Consider the following 17,895-nt stretch of genomic DNA (forward strand, 5'->3'; position numbering starts at 1 on the left):
CGTACTATGTTTTCCGCTGGCGCGTCTTGACGCGCGACGCCTTTGACTGCCTCGCTTTTTGCAGTTACCGCTTTGTCGAGAGCTTCGCGGTCGAGCTTTCGTACGCACCAGCCTCTTGCTCTGTGCAGCGGTGGCCTGTAAAGCTGACGTAGCGGTGGTCGCTATGCGAGTGGAGGTCGAGCACACGCCAGCCTCGGATTCTGCCCGCTAGGGCTTCGTCAACGAGCGTGACGTCGATCACTGACCCTGTGATGCCCCGGACGAATGTAAATTCTCCTCCCGTGTTAACGGCGTGTAGGTGAAGGTTTGACGCCATGTCGGACAGAAGAGCTACTCTTGCGTCTGTGGTAGAGGCGCCCCATTCGACAGCTTTTGCGTTGAAATCGCCAGCTACGATGACAGGGAGCGTCGATGTTCGGACGCTTTCCTCTAGGCCGGCGATGCTGAGGTTGAAGTCTTCGATCGAGGTGTTGGGCGAGAGGTAGCAACTGTATACTCGAAAGTCACCCAGTTCCACCCAAGTCCATCCGTCGGTGCTGAAGGCGGTGGCTGCGTTTGTCAGGAGCACTCGGCTGCTAGAGGGTAGGTGAAGCGCTACTTTTGAGCTTTTGTCGAAGTGCCAGCGCCGCGGTAGGTTGCGGTGCTGCTCTGAGACGATTGCCACGTCTGCTATGGTTTGCTGCAGCAGGTCCTGCGCAGCCCTGCAATTGTTTAGATTTATTTGCAGAAATCGGATTGACATTTGAAGGCTTTTCTGCTGCGCGCTAGCTAAAAGCAGGGCAGTCGGCGCTTCCGTAGCGGTGCGGGGCTGTGGCTGAGTTGTCAGTCTCGCTGGTGCAAACGATGCATCTTGGTTTACTTTTGCATTCAGCTGCTTTGTGCCCGGTCTTCCAGCAGCTTCTGCATAGTCCTGAGCGGTCGGGCGCCCTGCACCGCGTGGCAGTGTGGCCGTAGGCTGAGCATCGGTAGCACCTCAGCATGTCAATGCGTATCCTGATGCGGCATCGTACTAGGCCGATCTTGATGCGCCCCTCTTTTAGCTGGCCTTTAGTTCTGCTGATGCAAAAGTTGACATAATGTTTACAACTCTATTTCACTACCCGTACTTCAGTATCTTCAACTAGAGCAGTCACTTCTTGATGGGACCCTTTTCCTCTTTACATCAAATCTTTTTCCTTGATTAGTGGGATGCCAGGCAAACGATTGATTCTAACGGTTACCAAGCTAAATATTTTTTTCTTTGCCTAAGTTTTCATCAAAGGAAGTGATGTAAACCAATTATCAAAGTATAATAAATGGTTCGATCCCACAGGAATTGATTGGGGCCAATTTCAATACTACATTTGGACTAGCTCCCAAGTCGGGTTCTAACACCGGTTCAATTTTCTCTGAATATATGAAAAAATCATACAAGATGCCTTTATCATCGCAAAGAACAAAAACTTTGTATCCCCACTTGTGTGGTTTGCTGGGTATATATATTGTTTCATGCTTGATTTATCTTTGATTACCTTATCAAACTTATAACGATAGGTCTCACCGCAACGAATGCAGTGTCTAATAACCGTCTCTCGAATCGACGCACTCTTCGACAGACGGAATTCCGTTTAAATGATTAACTGTATCATTGGGTATGACTACATCACAATCATTGCTTTTGCTAGGAACTCTTTTACGACAGTCATCATATAGATGACCATGAGCGTTGCAATATTTGCAAACTTTGACTTGATTTTGCTGATCGTATGAATTTATAGTATATCTTTTATTCGTATCATCATTATTATTATTATTATAACGATTATTATAATTATTGTAGCGAATGATGAACTTTCATCTCAGTGACTAGCTTCTTAGCGTCAAATCCTTGATAGGAGAGCAACTCTTTCCAAGCTTCAATGGTGGCTACAGGGGTGTGTATGATGTGTTCCTGCTCTTCTTCATCCAACCATTCTGCCATGTTTTGGTCTGAGTTGTACCACTGAAAGACAGCACTCCATATCTCTTTCAGTTTGGCTAATTCTGCCATTTTTGGCGATATTGATGCTTTCTCAACTGATACAATGGATTCCTTGGAAGGTAATTTTTTCTTGACTTTCCTGATGGGAAAGACGTATCTACACTTGGAACAATGCTTATCAAACTTATAACGATAGGTTTCACCGCAAAGAATCCAGTGTCTAATAACCGTCTCGAATCGACACAAACTTCGACAGACGGAATTCCGTTTAAATGATTAACGATATCGGACGATAATCGATAATGAAAAATTATCGTTGTCGTTATCGAAAATTATCGTTCATTATAGTTACTCAATCGATACGAAACGGAGACTTCGATCCTTAGTTCGTAGACCAATAGTCGTTGATTCTTGCTTTTCTTACTAATCCTTTGAGTATTATTAACGCGAAAATTTTTATTAAATCTAGCATTGAAACGTCACGCCACTTTTCACTTTTTTTTAGGTTCTTTATATTTTTGATAATTTTGTGCACGATATTTATTAGTTTCTAGAGCGATAAATTCGAGAATATCATCCCCCAAAAAAAAGCTTCACTGTTTTTTCCACATTATCACACTCACCGATGTCGACGCGTGCTCCTGTTGAACCTAGGAAAGGTTCTCGTATTCTTTGCGTATCAATATTTGACCAGTCGATTCGATCTTCATCACTTTCTTCTTCGTCACTGCTGCTTGATACGTGAAATACACGAGGATATCTTCTCGTAGCTTGAAAAGGATCTTCCTCTTCGCTTTCACTGCTATTATTCTCCTCGACGTCACTGGGAATGTCGGAAAGGTTATCAGCGTATTCATCCTCAAATGTTTCGTTTTCCACTCTAAATGAAGGGTTGAAAACATAACAAAATATTTAAAAAAACACAATTAGAACTTCTAAAATAAATGAAAATTGAAATATAAAAATAATTACCTAAGAGCAATAAGGGAATCTTCACAAAACCAATATCCACCCTTGTTCACGTTCAACACACGAATGTAGCACCTAAATGCTGCCAGTAAATACACTTGTAAAACATGACAAAGAGGGGGATGAAATTTATGGGACAAAAATGTATGTGTCCGTTTTTGTGATAAGAGTTTTGTTCAAGGGCTTGATATTTATCAGCCCACCTTTCCTCTTCATCTAATTGCTTAAAAATATCTTCGATAGACTCGGGTCTACCGTCGATGATACGTTTTCCTATGTTGTACTCGAAACCATCAAGTATAGAATTGATTGCAGTTTCCTCGAGTTGGGCTATTCTTCCGGGTGCAAGTTTATCGTCTGGGATAGCGTTTTTCGCGTTTGTTAATAATGTTTGCACTCGTATAACAAAATCGCGAGCATTTTCTTTAGGTTGTTGGTGAACGCCATGAAGTTTTCTGCGGAGTTCCGAAGGACTAACCTTCCGCTGATAGGTTCAAATTAAGTATTGTTTGACTTCTTCGTATGTCAAGAATTTAGAAATGGGGACTTTAGCGTCTCCCGTAATCGCTAATTTAATGTGACGCATCACACGAGATAAATATTCCAGCGGGCGACTTGAAGTAGCCTCGTCGCAATAGATCGTCATTTAGATCTCCAGACTTGGGATCGAACGAACAGGGGATGAACTTTGTAAATTCTTCGACAGACATGATGACGGGGGTGATTAAAGGTACAATTAAAGGTTTCGAAATGACTGAAGGTAAAGGGTCAGAAGATTAGTGAATTATTATAAAGATCATTAGTGATTCAAAATATTTTTTTTAAATGCAATAAAATTGAAATGTCTGATTATCAAAATAAACCCGTTGTACTTACAGTTTTTTTTTTGATTTTTGGGATTTGAAATTGTAATGTGAATTCTGACTTCTGCGAAGATGGTCCTTACTTGGCTCAGCGATGATGTTCTCCGCTTGGCTCATAAAAGATGCTCTCTGCTTAGCTCAGCGTAGGTTTTCTCCTTTCAGAATTCTTGATGTTATTATTGGTTTTCCAATCTTCATCGAGTCCGCTCGTCTCGTAGAAATGGGTGCTGGGCTCTTGGTCTCTTTGAAGGATTTAATCCACCGTCTCAGGTACCACGTAGACGTTATGACCGTGCAGAAAATCAGTGGTGATCGATGATATACATGTAGTTCCAACTACAGTGATGAACTGGTCCTTGGACGATCCCTCAGGATTATGGATGTCGGCTTCTTGATGAGTGGTCGATTCCAGTGGCACGTACAAATCAACGTACACATTCTTTTCCGCAATAATCCCAACGCTGTCACCAATTTTATGTAATATATTTGCGGGTACTCTATGAAAATCGGTAATTAGGGGGTCAGACGACTGACCATATGGTTTGAAGTAATTAGTAGGAATGCTGACCAACAAAGGACATTCCCCTATTTATATAATTATGCCAATTAAAAAAGGCTAAAGGTAGTTGATCTTACGAAAACAAAGAATTATAATATATAACAATAGTTAAAGAAAGTACACATGGCGTTTGTCTTTCCATCTCATCAGCATTGCTCTTTGTTTCCTATATTCCATTATAAATCCTGAATGAACTTTTTTTTGGATTTTTTAGCCTTTTCAATTTGCTCTCATAGTTCCATAAGTTTCAGTATGATGTCATGTAAGTATATCAGCCAATTTGATAGAACTATAAAAATTGTCAATTAGACAGTATCCCTTATTTAGTAGAGGTTTCATCAAACTCATTACCACTTGTGAAGAAATTGGTAAATTTGTAAATTCTCTATCAATTGTTCCTTTGCCGGTATAAATTAGAGAAGACCAAATGTATCCTGATTTTGATTCACAAAGAAAAAAACTTAATGCCAAATCTCGCGCGTTTTATGGGAATGTATTGTTTCCAACTCAATAACCCTTTATATAACATTAGACTTTCATCAATCGTTATATCCCGTTGAGGCGTATATGTGAGTTGAAATTTTGTTATTGATGTTTTCGTAAACTGGCCAGATCTTATTTAATTTTGGATTTGGATGCGTTGCTGGATTATATGTCTCGTTATTTGTAAAATGCAAATATTTTTTTATAAGCACATATTTTCTATGTGACATTGTTTTTGTAAAGAATGGAGTGGAAATGCAACTTTTTTTTGACCAATACATTTTTTCTTCTGGCTTGTATCTAATGCTCATAGCCATTACGATTGATTGACAAATTTGTTTTCGACACATCAGAATTTTATGCCAAATTTGTCTGGTTTATTTGGCATATACTAAAGAAATCGGCACCTCGCCTTTGTTGGAAATAATTGTTCATCGACTGTAATGTTTGCGCCAGGTTTGTAACAATTCTGGCTATTTTCAATAATGTTATAACGAGAGATGGTTAAAAGTCGAGACTTGCGTTGAATTTCGTTTATTGGAGAAAAATAAAGGTTATAAAGTTGTAGTCAGAGTGTGTTGAACGAAGTAGAGAATGTTGCGTTCTCCGGACTTGTCCGTTGGTCGATGAAGAGGGATTCCACTTTCTTTTGTATGGCGGTGTTGATTATCGTTCCTTTACAATAGCGTCGTAACAGCTCAGTAACCCTGGCTGAAATTAATGATCTTCTGGTAGGTGTTGTTCATCTCTTGATCCTTAGGGTTTCACAGTTTCTTTATATACTCCAGGATTTGTTCCATGTCCGTGTCTTTGTGGATGTCGGAGTTTCTCACAAACCAGGGCGCGTCGGTGGCCTGTCTGAGGACTCTGTTCTGGGCTATTTGGAGCCTAGTCAAGTAGCAGCTCCGAGCGTATCTCCAGACCGGGGCAGCGTAAGTCATCACGGGTTCGGATGATCATTTTGTATATCAGGAGCTTGTTCTTCAGTGAGAGCCTCGACCTCCTTCCTACCAGAGGTTGGAGGGCGGAGACCCCCGCCAAAGTTTTGCTCCTGATGTTTTCTATATGCGGTTTCCAGCGCAGTCGTTTGTCTAACGTGAGCCCGAGATACCTGGTCTCATATGACGCGATAGTGGCGGCCTTACTTTTTTCTGTACTTTTTATAAAAATTACTGCTGACGACATAACTGACTTTTCAATTGTCTCACTTTCTCTTTCCTTACAGCCATATTTACAGTTGTATGTTGTATAACCGTTGGTCTTAAGTCCCTTGAGGATCCACTACAATGTAGCGTTAGGGCCTACACTGTCGGTAGGTGTGTCCGTCTCTCGCACAGCATACACCGTTGCATCTTAGGTTTAGGGCAGTCTCGGCTGAAACGATTGCCATACTTTTGGCAATTGTAAAACCTAACCAGTCGTCGTCTCGGCTGTGGGTGCCTCCCTCACTCGCTTCGGTTTGGAGTGATGACTCTTCGCCTTGGTCAGTTTTCTCTCCGGAAGAACTTGACATCTGCGATGCATAAGTGGCCACAAACGTAGGCGACTTGTAGTCGTCGAGACCACTCAGCAGCCTGTATTCTAGGTCTTCTGGGTCCTCATTGACGCAGGCATAAGCGTTCGCGTGCAGCTCGTCGGGCAATCCAAAGATAATGCAAGATACTGCCTTGACGCTAGTAAAATCGCAGCATTTCCCTATAGTAAATGGTCATCGACTCGTCATCCTTATTCTTTGTTGTAATTATCTCATATAACGTCGCCGCGAACCCATCTCTCCTTGGAATGTACGCCGCAAGCTGATCTTCCACTCTTCCAAAGTTAGGTTATATTTAGTGAGATGGCTATACCCCACTCGACCGCCCCTTTCAACATCATTTGCATTTAGCAGGATTTCTCGTACTCCGTCCAATGATGCGCTTCTTAATTTATATTTTTCTTTATTAATAATTACAGACATTTTATTATTCGTTTTCTCATCACCATTGAGGTAGAATAAATGGCGGATTATTTTTACGTGGTGTCTCCAGTAGACCTAATCCACGTGTGTTTTGAATATGACAGGTAAATAAAGAAATCAAATTAAATTTGAATAATTTCCTTTAAAATGAATTAGCTTACTTAGTAAACATCGCTTGCTAATTTCAGTTGAAAAATGAATTCTAATATTTACGTATTTATCAACAACAGCTCTAATTAAATGCAAATAATGACATATCATTTTTTAATGATTTAAAAATATCTCCTACACCTACAAATGATTTTAAAATTTTACTTACAATGTAATATTTAGGCAATCATTTTTTTTGTTAATTTTGCTTAAGTAGATATTTTATAAATGTTTCACATTTAAAAGAAATTTTCTTGACGTCATCAGATGGCGACAACAAGCCTCCCCGATTTTTGTGATTTATAAAACTATTAACACTATAGAGGCCGCATAAAATCGCTACAAACTTACGCAAATGGCCGGCGATTTTTACGACAATGTCGTATTTTTTTACTTTTTTGGAAAATCGTTATAACTTTTGAAGTAATCGTTCTATAATAAAGATTTTTTTGCATTGTGCGTAAAATGAACAAATAAACATGAATTATATATTGGTCAGCTGTTGTCAACCTTGAACGTTCAGGAAATGATTTTTTTTTACGAAAAATGTTTTTTTTTAAATAAATTTCGAGATTTATGGTCATAATTTCACTTGAAACAATAATAAACTGGCACATAATACAAACATATGTTTTGAGGTCGTCTCCAGCTTTTATTACCGATGACTGTAAGGCGAGATGAAGGCAAGCTATTCTAGATTTTACTGTCGTGTATCATATTACAAAGGGGGCTCTCCATTAGATATTATTTATGATTTTGTTCTTGTTGAATGAAAGTGTAGAAGCAAAATGATAATAAATCAAAGGGACCACCTGTTATGTGAAATTGGCAGGGGTCACCAACTATATAAAATTGAAAATGACGATTTGACGCAAATGCAACTAATAAGTGTTTTAAATACAAAGTGGAATATTCACTTACATATGTTTAAATAAAAATAGACAGATATAAAAGCTTTATAAATTTATTTATAAAACTAAACATACAAATATACATATACATACATAATAAAAAAAGTACAAAAAAACTTACGCTATAATTACAAAAAAAATTACATACATACATAATAAAAAAAGTACAAAAAAACTTACGCTATAATTACAAGAAAAAATACGCTCAAATTACAAAAATATTTGAAACACCAGTATTTAAAATAATTTTTTTTAATTGATTTAAACACAAATTCAAATACAATGACTCGAAACCGATTCTGACGAATATGTTGTTTTCTCAATTTTTCCGATAAAGAAAACATGCCTAAAAACGCTGACCGTTTATTTAAAGTTCAAAAGATTATTTTTCAAAAACATAAAAATTAAAAAAAAAATATATATATAATACAATTTATAAAAACAAACTATACGAATTTAATATTTATTTTTCGTATGATATTTAACGAAACAGTCACCTACGTGGAGCGGTACTTTACAATTCTTGCACCAAAAATATGTTCGTTTTGTTATTTTATTTTTATAACATACGTGGCACCTTCTTCGTACTTTTTTGTCCGAAGATATTTTTACCAGCTGGTGTTTATTTAATTCCTTTCGACCTGATAACCGTTCTATTGGATCAGATATTGTGGAATGAGAAGTTGAGGGAATATCTGCTTCAATATTATCGTTTTTTATCCAATTATTGGCCAACTGTAGTAAAAAATCGTGATAATTACATTTTTTGACGACGTCAGTATTTAAAGTTTGATAAGATCTAAAAGCATTAAAAAATGCACAATTTATTAGGTATAAACCCACTTTTTTTGTCCACTTTTTCGTTTTCCTATATATAGGATAATAACTAAGAAATTGATCAGCACGATCCACTCCTTTCATGAACATATTATAATCGGTTATACAATTAGGTTTTTTTATAGGATTGCCAGTTTTTCTATGTATTTTTCCTGTGTCTATTATATTTGCATTATGTATGGTTGAAATCATACGAACCACTCTTTGTTTGGTAGTTTTATATAACTGAATCAAAATTTCACCACAACGAGCAAATTTGCTCTCCATTATACTTAAATTTTCCCGTTTTAAAATTAGTGGTAGGCCTCGATTTAACCTTATCGTTCCGCAAACTCTTGTTTTATTTTAAAGTATTTTTTTTGCTAATTCTACACTATTATAGAAATTATCCATGTAAAGATGGTGCCATTTATTGATGTAGTCCCGCATTAAATCCATCACGGTTTGGTCAATTTTTTGGGTTGCTCCAGAATATAATTTAAACCCTAAAATATAGCCAGTAACCGAATCGCAAACCATTCTCACGAGTATCCCGTATTTAGTAATTTTACTAGGGTTATATACTCTAAAATTTAGTCTTCCACGCCACGGTATCATTCCTTCGTCTACAGATAAATTTTGTCCCGGATTAAAATTATTTTTAAAAGTTTTTGAAAAATAATCAATTAAACATTGAACTTTGTGTAACCGGTCAGCGTTGGGAGGTATTGCTGAATTATCTGAAAAATGCAAATATTGCAAAATTTGCTTAAACCGGAAACGGCTCATTGTTTTAGAAAAAATTGGCGTTTCAATTAGCAAATTCGTAGACCAATAATCGTTTATCCTAGCTTTTCTCACTAGTCCCATTATTATAACTAACGCAAACCACTTTTTTAGTTCTGGCACTATTACGTCACGCCACTTTGAGCTTTTTTGTGGAACTTTATATTTATGATAGTTTTGCGAATAATATTTATTAGTTTCATCACATATAACACCGAGAAGATCGTCTCCCAAAAAACACTTCACCACGTCTTCTACTTGTTCACACTGCTGTACTCGCGATCCTGTCATACCTTGAAAAGGTTCATTATTCCTGGGGAAGTCAATATGCGACCAGTCAACAGGCTCTTCTGTAGCGCTTTCTTCTGCGTCACTTTCTTCATCGCTTGATAACTGCATTACTCGGGGAGTAGTCCTTGTCCTCTGGAAAGAGTCGCCTGAACTTTCTTCTGCGTCAACCGCACTTTCTTCATTGCTGTCGGAGTTTTCGCCACCCTCGACGTCACTAGGCACGTCAGAGAAATCATCGGCATACTGATCCTCAAAGGTTTCGTTTTCCATTCTAAACAAGGGATTGAAAACAAAAAAGAAAATAATAAAAAATAATACATGAAATTGTAATTCAATAATATTATAAATAATAAAATAAAAATAAAATTACCTTGCAGCGATGAAAAATATAACAGCAAAAAAACACAGTCCACACTTGTTCGAATTCAACACACGAATGAGTTATCCCTTAGATGCAGCCGGATTATAAGCAAAGTCAGAAATATGTGAAATACATATGGCATATTAGAGGCAAAAAATAAAAGATACATCGTTACAGGAAGCAGTCAAATATAATATACAACGGCGTAGTTTGGCTTTGTAATATGAAACTTATCCGCCAAATTTCTCGCATTTGCTGCTGCTGCTGGTAGACAAAAAAAACACCGAAAATATATTATTCAATATAGATCCCACACAACAAAACTGACAGCCATGTGTTTTCAACAATTTCTTCCTTTGTTTTGCAATTTAGTTTATGTCGAAATCTTCTCGGATTATTATATTTTGAATAAAAATGTTATTCTGCAAATTTAGGCAAAATATAATTCAATATTGAATTTATTCTACCGGCCAAATTGAAAAATTGCCCAAAGGAGCGGGTATTCTGCATTTATCCTGATACGCGGTACATGTAATTATTCATAAGTAGACTTGATAAAAAATATATTTTTTTTTATCATATCTTATTTTATTATTCAAGCTCAACAATCTATTTTTACCTGTTCCGAAATTCAAAAATAAAATAAACTAATCAGCTAAACAAATATCTATTTGGCTGTATTTATATTTATCCTGAACTTGTTGTAAAGGCCTTATGAATGAATGATACAGTGAGATATACTATAGGCTTATAAAAGGTTGAGAGCCACTGCTTAAAAAACACAGGGCTTGTGTAACCTGATTTTAAGCATTAGTACGTGTATTATATTTATTATAAAAAACAACACTAAATATAACACGTTATATAAAGAAAAATTATGCACAACTAAAATATATATACAATAATGTAGGTGTACAAAAGGTTGAGAGCCACTGCTTCTAGTAAAATGTTGAAATGATAAATAGGTTTTGATTTCATATAGAAATCGGCAACAAAACGTGGCACAAGGCTTGAGCCACCAGACCTAAAGCGTTGGCATATGCATGGAACACGTGTGAGCCACCGGCTTTTAACGTTTGGATAGCCCATGGAACAAATGTTGGACCATCCGACTCGAAAGTGTTAATATTGGAACCTAAAAGTGAATCTATGCAAATTTCACGAACAGTTTCTTTAGATAAACTTTTTACTATATAGCCGGCTATGTATGCCACAATTTCGCGAGAACTTTCAATTAAAAAATCTGGTAATAAATTTAAATCATCAAAATTTTCATCAGTATCATTGACTTCGGTAATTCTATGCCCATCTGATGTTATGTTAATATGCTTGGATGGAGACAATATGCTAATATTTTCTAACGGAATGCAATTACCCCTAAACGAGTCTCTTAATTCTGAGGGAGTAAGAAGTTTTTGTAAATAGCCCTAAAATGTCATTGAATTATTATTATGCCCTCCGTGAGATCTAATATTACCAAAAAAAAAGTTCTATATGGTCCTGAATTTTTTTATAAAATGGTATATAATTTAATTCCCCTTCTTGTTCTACCAAACTAGTATATAAGGACTTGTAATTAAATGGTCAGAATTTAAATTAAATTTTGGTCAATAAAAATCAATTTTCGGTCAGAATTTTATTAGCAAGTGCTTAGCGCTATCCATGCAAATAAGGAATCCTAAAAATCCTGTTTTTATTCTACTAGAAACTACTCTTTCGCCATAATATGGTGAAGAAATATTATGTATTTTTTAACATATTCAAAAAAACTTAAAAATCTCTAAATGGTTTGCTTTACATAGAGGTTTCTTACAAGCCATTTTCCTCACTTAAAAGTCCCTTGTCTGTTATTGGCTTAACTATTTTTTTGTTTCTACGGTGAAGTTTTTGCCTTAGTGTGTGTATTATTTTTTCACTTTTTTTTAAATTGACCTAACATGATTTAATTTTCGTAATAAATTAATTTTTCTAGGAAAATTGTAATCTTCAGTATTCGAAATTGACGTTGACGGGAGTGGAGATGATGGTTGATTTTGTAACTGGACTGAGTTTGGTATTAATCGTTTATACTGTGGGAGCCGATTTTAGATTTGTTATGGCCAAATTTTGCTAGAGCTCTAATGAGGGTTACTTGATTATTATCACCAACATGAGCTTCTATCGATATTAGATTGTATTTCTCAAATGCTTTTTTTTCCTCTTCATCTCTACAGTCCCTAAAATACCAACCTTTTATGATAAAAAAGGAATCTGGGTTAAAATGGTCCGAACAAATGACACTTCACGGATGGCTTCCATGAAGGACGTAAAATATGTTCAAGCCACATTTTCTGCAATTTTGGTTCTAAAGGAAATCTAAAAAACGTGTATATTATTACTAACCTTTATATGTGACAAAAATATTTACTAATAAAATATATTATTTTTATCATTTATATTTAATTTAAAAATAAATTAATATAAACTCGAAGAATGGAATGCGCAGCCCTAGTTGGTACGTGTAGAATGACGTGTTTTGCACGCGTCACTTTTAATAAAAAATCTTAAAATAACACAAATAATTGCACTATGTAATCTATGAAATGATAAATTGTAATTCCTCTGCTGTTTTGCACTGTTTTTACACGATAATACCGAACAGAAAGCCATATTTTAATAAGTTTGTCGAATGCGCGTAGACGGGCACCACCGATCGCGCGTTCGACGAGGCGAATAATATTTTAAAGCACGCTAAATTTCTTCCTATAGGCCGTTCTATATTATATATTCTTTACTCTATGGTTCTATCGGCGTGGGCCCGCTTCGCTCTGTCGTCGAGGTAGCTACATCCTGAGCTACAGAGGACACACTTGGCTGTGGCTGTTTTGCCATCGGTGGCATCAACTTCGGAGAGGGCCCCAAATGGGAAATCTTTCTTATAAGTAATAAAATGATCTGCCCTATCCAATCTAGGTAGGAGCCCCGGCCCAATAGGAGTTTACCAAACACCTCCCCCAGGTTGGTCTCTCATCATTAGGTTATAGATGCTGCCGTCAAATACTAAACTAGTCACTTCTTGACTTCCTTGGTTACGCCATACAGTATGAGCATTCCATGCAATGTCTAGTTTTTCACTGACAGTACTCAAGACATCATCAGACCAATCAGTTGCCATCCATAAGTCACAACCCTGGTCGTTGCGTATCTAAGCACCATACCATTCCTCTGGTCCATGTTTAAGTGTATGTTCGGTTCCACTGTCCCTTCTGGTACCACGTGTAGATTCACTTGGAAGGGCTGCCCGTCGATGGTGATGACCGTGTGTGTGGCTCTCGGTGAGGCTATTTGATGACCTACCAAATCAGTGAACACTCAGCTCTCTGTGCTAATGGACATCTGAAGTTGTGAACAAAGCGTTTCATTGATTAAACTTGCCCTGCTTTCGGTATCTACTAATGCAAGTGTGTTTTTGTTCGCCATTCGAACATTGACTGTAGGTCCCGGTTGTAAAGAACAGCAAGTACTTTTGTCTTGACAGTCCCTTGCTAGGTGTCCAGGCTTTCTACACTGAAAGCATTCTCGGTTGCGCATAGTTCTTGCGGTGCGTTCCGTCGTCTTGGTGTGGAACGCGCTCTCGACCATTTTTTGGCAGATATTGTGACAGTTGCTACACAAACGATCAAAGCCTTCGCGGTAAAACTGTCCACAACGCAAGCACTGTCTATACTTAAATTTTGGTGTTAGTGGTCTGTTTAGAGCCCAGTCACAATTTGAACAATTCTTCTCAACTCCCTTTATAAAAGTGTACCCACACACCTGGGACACTGTCCAAATGAGCTAATCTTATTTGAGTTTTTGTCAGCTGATCAGAGTAAAGCCTGCTTAGATGGCATCTTCCACAGAATTCAGTTACTCTTTTAAACAGTCTCTTGTGATAGCATTCACTGTATTCTATTGTTTGGTCCTGGTGTGGAATCTGTGGCTTCTTCGTCGCAGCGCGAGATCTTGGTTAGGCACCACGTGTTTTTTTGCGGAGATCTCGGCGAATATGACCAGTTTCTCCCGGAAGCTATCCCAGTCGTTTGTTCCGTACATGATGGCTTTGTTCACATCTGTGTCGGCGATCACTCTGATTATGTATTTCCTTGTCGATTTTTCGTCGTTTTCGAGGTTTTTTGTGAGTTTTTCCATTCTCCCGCAATATTTTTGAAGTGACTCACCTGGTTGTCGCTGGGTCCATCGCATCTTATCGTGAGCTTCGGCCCGCGTCGCTGGTCCGGGAAAAGAAGCTAGGAGTGCCTCTTTCGTGGCTCTCCATGACGTCAGCGTCTCTACCTTTTCCTTCATCCCTTAATCGCTCAAGCTCAACAGGTTTGCCTTAGCGTCGAAGTTGGCAATCTAACACTTAATCCCTGCGCGGTTGCTGCTCCTCGAAACCTCTGATTTCAGTCTTTCTCAGCTTTTGACTGCGCCATTTCGACGCGTTCTCTCGACACTTTCAATCGGACGAGCCCCCAATTTGTAGTGGATCCTCAAGGGATCCGGGGAAGGTTCGAAAGTGGAATGAAAAAGCGATATGGCGTGGCGTCATTTATTCGCAGTGGCGTCGCGGTAAGACGGGTTAGAACCAGGACATAAACCGTCCATGTCTCTTCAGTGGACTTATTTTTAATCTTTCTCCCAATCATTTCCTCTGATAGAAAATAAGCATATCATAAAAGATATGTCTTTCATAATGGATTCACGATTGTTTAGAACAACCATTTTTTCAACCCGTCAAACATTGTGTCAAACTATGTATCTAATGTAGTTAATTCTCATTTCATTCAACAACTACATAGCATCAAAACCCTGGTATGTTAATTCTTCATTCCATGGTTCTATCTCATCTTCTAACTTAGATGGTGGCCGGTGTTACTTATCTAGTACGACATGAAGCAAACGTACCTCGGACATCACCGCCACAAACATAATGCTTAACGCATTGGCTCTTTAACCCCTCCATTAATACGGCTCGAAGTTCAAGCGACGCACAGCTCATAGCCGCATTACTCCTTCCGGTGTAACACAACGTAAATTTTGGTGACTTAATGATCGACTTGATTAAGTCGATCGTTTGCAGACGTGTGCCTGAACTTTCACAATAACAGAGAATTCTCAGTCGTTTGCTGTTTATCACCTATGAGAGTTTCTCAAATTGGTTCAGGCTAGTAACACTTGTTTTTCACTTCGATTGATGGCCAAGCTGTTTTTCGGCAAATGCCAGTCCTGATTCAACAGGGTCGGTGACGCTACCGAAACGTTTAGAAATGCCTTCATTGTTCCAGGAATGCATTTTCGCACCTTCTGCATGGCACCAATCTTGTGTTCAATTTCAGTGAGCGTGGTTGAGATAATGGTGGAAGCGTGCGTCACATATTTACTCAATAATTCGGATAAGTCCTAAAAAGTTTCCGTTATTCGGAGTAAACAGTTTATCAGACGAGTATCTAAATGAAAGATTATGTTGCGATAAATATAGAATTACGTTATACAGTCTTTCAAAAATCGGCTTTCAATGAACAAGAGATCATTGAAATTAAAATTATAGTGGTCACACCTCCTCTCAAATCCTTTGATGTATTCACTCCCACACCTAGGACACTGTCCAAATGAACTGATTCTGGTTTTCTTTTAAAATGACGGACTGTAGCTCTTGATCTATAAATTTACCAGATTTGAATCGCTGAAGCTTCGAAATAATTTATGAACGTCTTTTTATGTTTAGAAGAATTTTCGTGGGAATTTAAATAACTATGAATATTTTTTCAATTACAACATCCTTTATATCCTAACGAGGATTTAGAAAACAGAATAATTTACAACAAATACAGAAAACTTTATTGGATTTTAATGAGTAAAATAGCCACCTTCTAAGGTAAGCTTCTCCATTACTTGACTTGCGGTAATACATACTATTTGTGAATGAACGATTAGTATCATGATTAACTGTTGCGGATAAATTTGACGAAAGGATACTATCGAATAGATGATTTAAGAGGAATAGGCCACGTAGCTGGGTCATCGAATTTGATATTGGAATTTATGTCTACTAGATTCGACCGTTTTGATTCGAAAATTATTAATAGTATTTTCATATACTCTGTTAATATTGTCATTTTCACTGATATGATTTTCATCGAGAAAAATATTTTTTGTTGAATTATTACTATCAATGTTTTGTGTTTTTTTCATTAGTAGATCCATTATTGAAAATAATGTTATTTAATAAAGTATTATTATCTTTATTTGTATTATTTGATACATTATCGTACATACTATTTTCAGGAATATTCTTATTAAAGAAGCTAACAAACAATTTCGAACATTCTTGAATGTTTTGTTCTTTTACCAATTTTCTTTTTCGGTTTAGAATAATTATTTTGATGCCATTATACTAACTTAATCCTACAGCTCGGCCATTCCTGACGTTCATCCGATCTTGTATGCTTCAACCACTCCTGCACATGGTTTCATGTGGTCAGCTGATGAGGTGGTGCTTGGTGGTCCCTCTTCAGCCATCATGGACACATTTGAGTCTGCACTTAAGCCTATGTCTGTGGGACCACAAGACCTTTCCTATGTTGTTGTGAAAGTTCTCTGCTATCTTGAGAGGAAAGCAGGCTGCCATTCTAGGAATAGTGATGGTAGTGGATGACAGCACTTTCAGCATTTTTGTTTGTATTGATGTTATACTTTTCCTTATACCAGGACGTAAACCGTCCATGTCTCTTCAGTGGACTTATTTTTAATATTTCTCCCAATCATTTTCTCTGATAGAAAATAAGCATATCATAAAAGATATGTTTTTCATAATGGATTAACGATTGTTTAGAACACTCATTTTTTCAACTCGTCAAACTATGTATCTAATGTAGTTAATTCTCATGTCATTCAACAACTACATAGCATCAAAACCCTGGTATGTTAATACTTCATTCCATGGTTCTATCGCATCTTCTAACTTAGATGGTGGCCGGTGTTACGCGTATACTTATCTAGTATGACATGAAGCAAACGTACCTCGGACATCACCACCACAAACATAATTCTTAACGCATTGGCTCTTTAACCCCTCCATTAATACGGCTCGAAGTTCGAGCGACGCACAGCTCACAGCCGCATTACTCCTTCCGGTGTAACACAACGTAAATTGTTGTGACTTAATGATCGACTTGATTAAGTCAATCGTTTGCAGATGTGTGCCTGCACTTTCACAATAACAGGCGGGATTCTCAATCGTTTGCTGTTTATCACCTACGAGAGTTTCTCAAATTGGTTCAGGCTTAAAGTGACACTTGTTTTTCACTTTGATTGACGGCCGAGCTGTTTTTCGGCAAATGCCAGTCCTGATTAAACAGGGTCGGTGACTTTCCCGGAACGTTTAAGAATGCGTTCATTGTTCCAGGAATGCATTTTCGCACCTTCTTCATGGCGCCAATCTTGTGTTCAATTTCAGTGGGCGTGGTTGAGATAATGGTGGAAGCATGCGTCCGCGCCAACAGTACAGCGGAGTCGACCATTGCCTATAATAATCATAATATATACTGGCCGAGGATTTTATTTCGGTCACATTGAAGTTAGTTGGTTCTGCTGTGGTCAGGTAAAAGCCGTAATAGGTCTTCTGCAACAATAAACAACACTTAGATCCGATTCTATCGGGTATTTTGGTAAATATTGTGACATTTCGTTGGCTAAATATATAAGCCAATTGTTCATGACCATCATTTCTATTTTCTTATAGAAAATTTTTTTCGTATTTCAACCTCAT

The 17,895-nt window shown here is 37.6% G+C and overlaps 1 long non-coding RNA gene across 1 annotated transcript in view; it reads left to right on the top strand.

Moving 5' to 3' along the window:
* Positions 1-17,895, top strand: part of LOC148232821 (uncharacterized) — a 118,184-nt gene that overhangs the window by 51,834 nt on the left and 48,455 nt on the right. The gene's annotated exons all lie outside the window — the stretch shown is intronic.

This window comes from Plectrocnemia conspersa, unplaced genomic scaffold (assembly GCF_051122295.1).
Source record: "Plectrocnemia conspersa isolate PC_06_02 unplaced genomic scaffold, ASM5112229v1 ptg000008l, whole genome shotgun sequence".
In the NCBI taxonomy this organism is placed as follows: Eukaryota; Metazoa; Arthropoda; class Insecta; order Trichoptera; family Polycentropodidae; genus Plectrocnemia; species Plectrocnemia conspersa.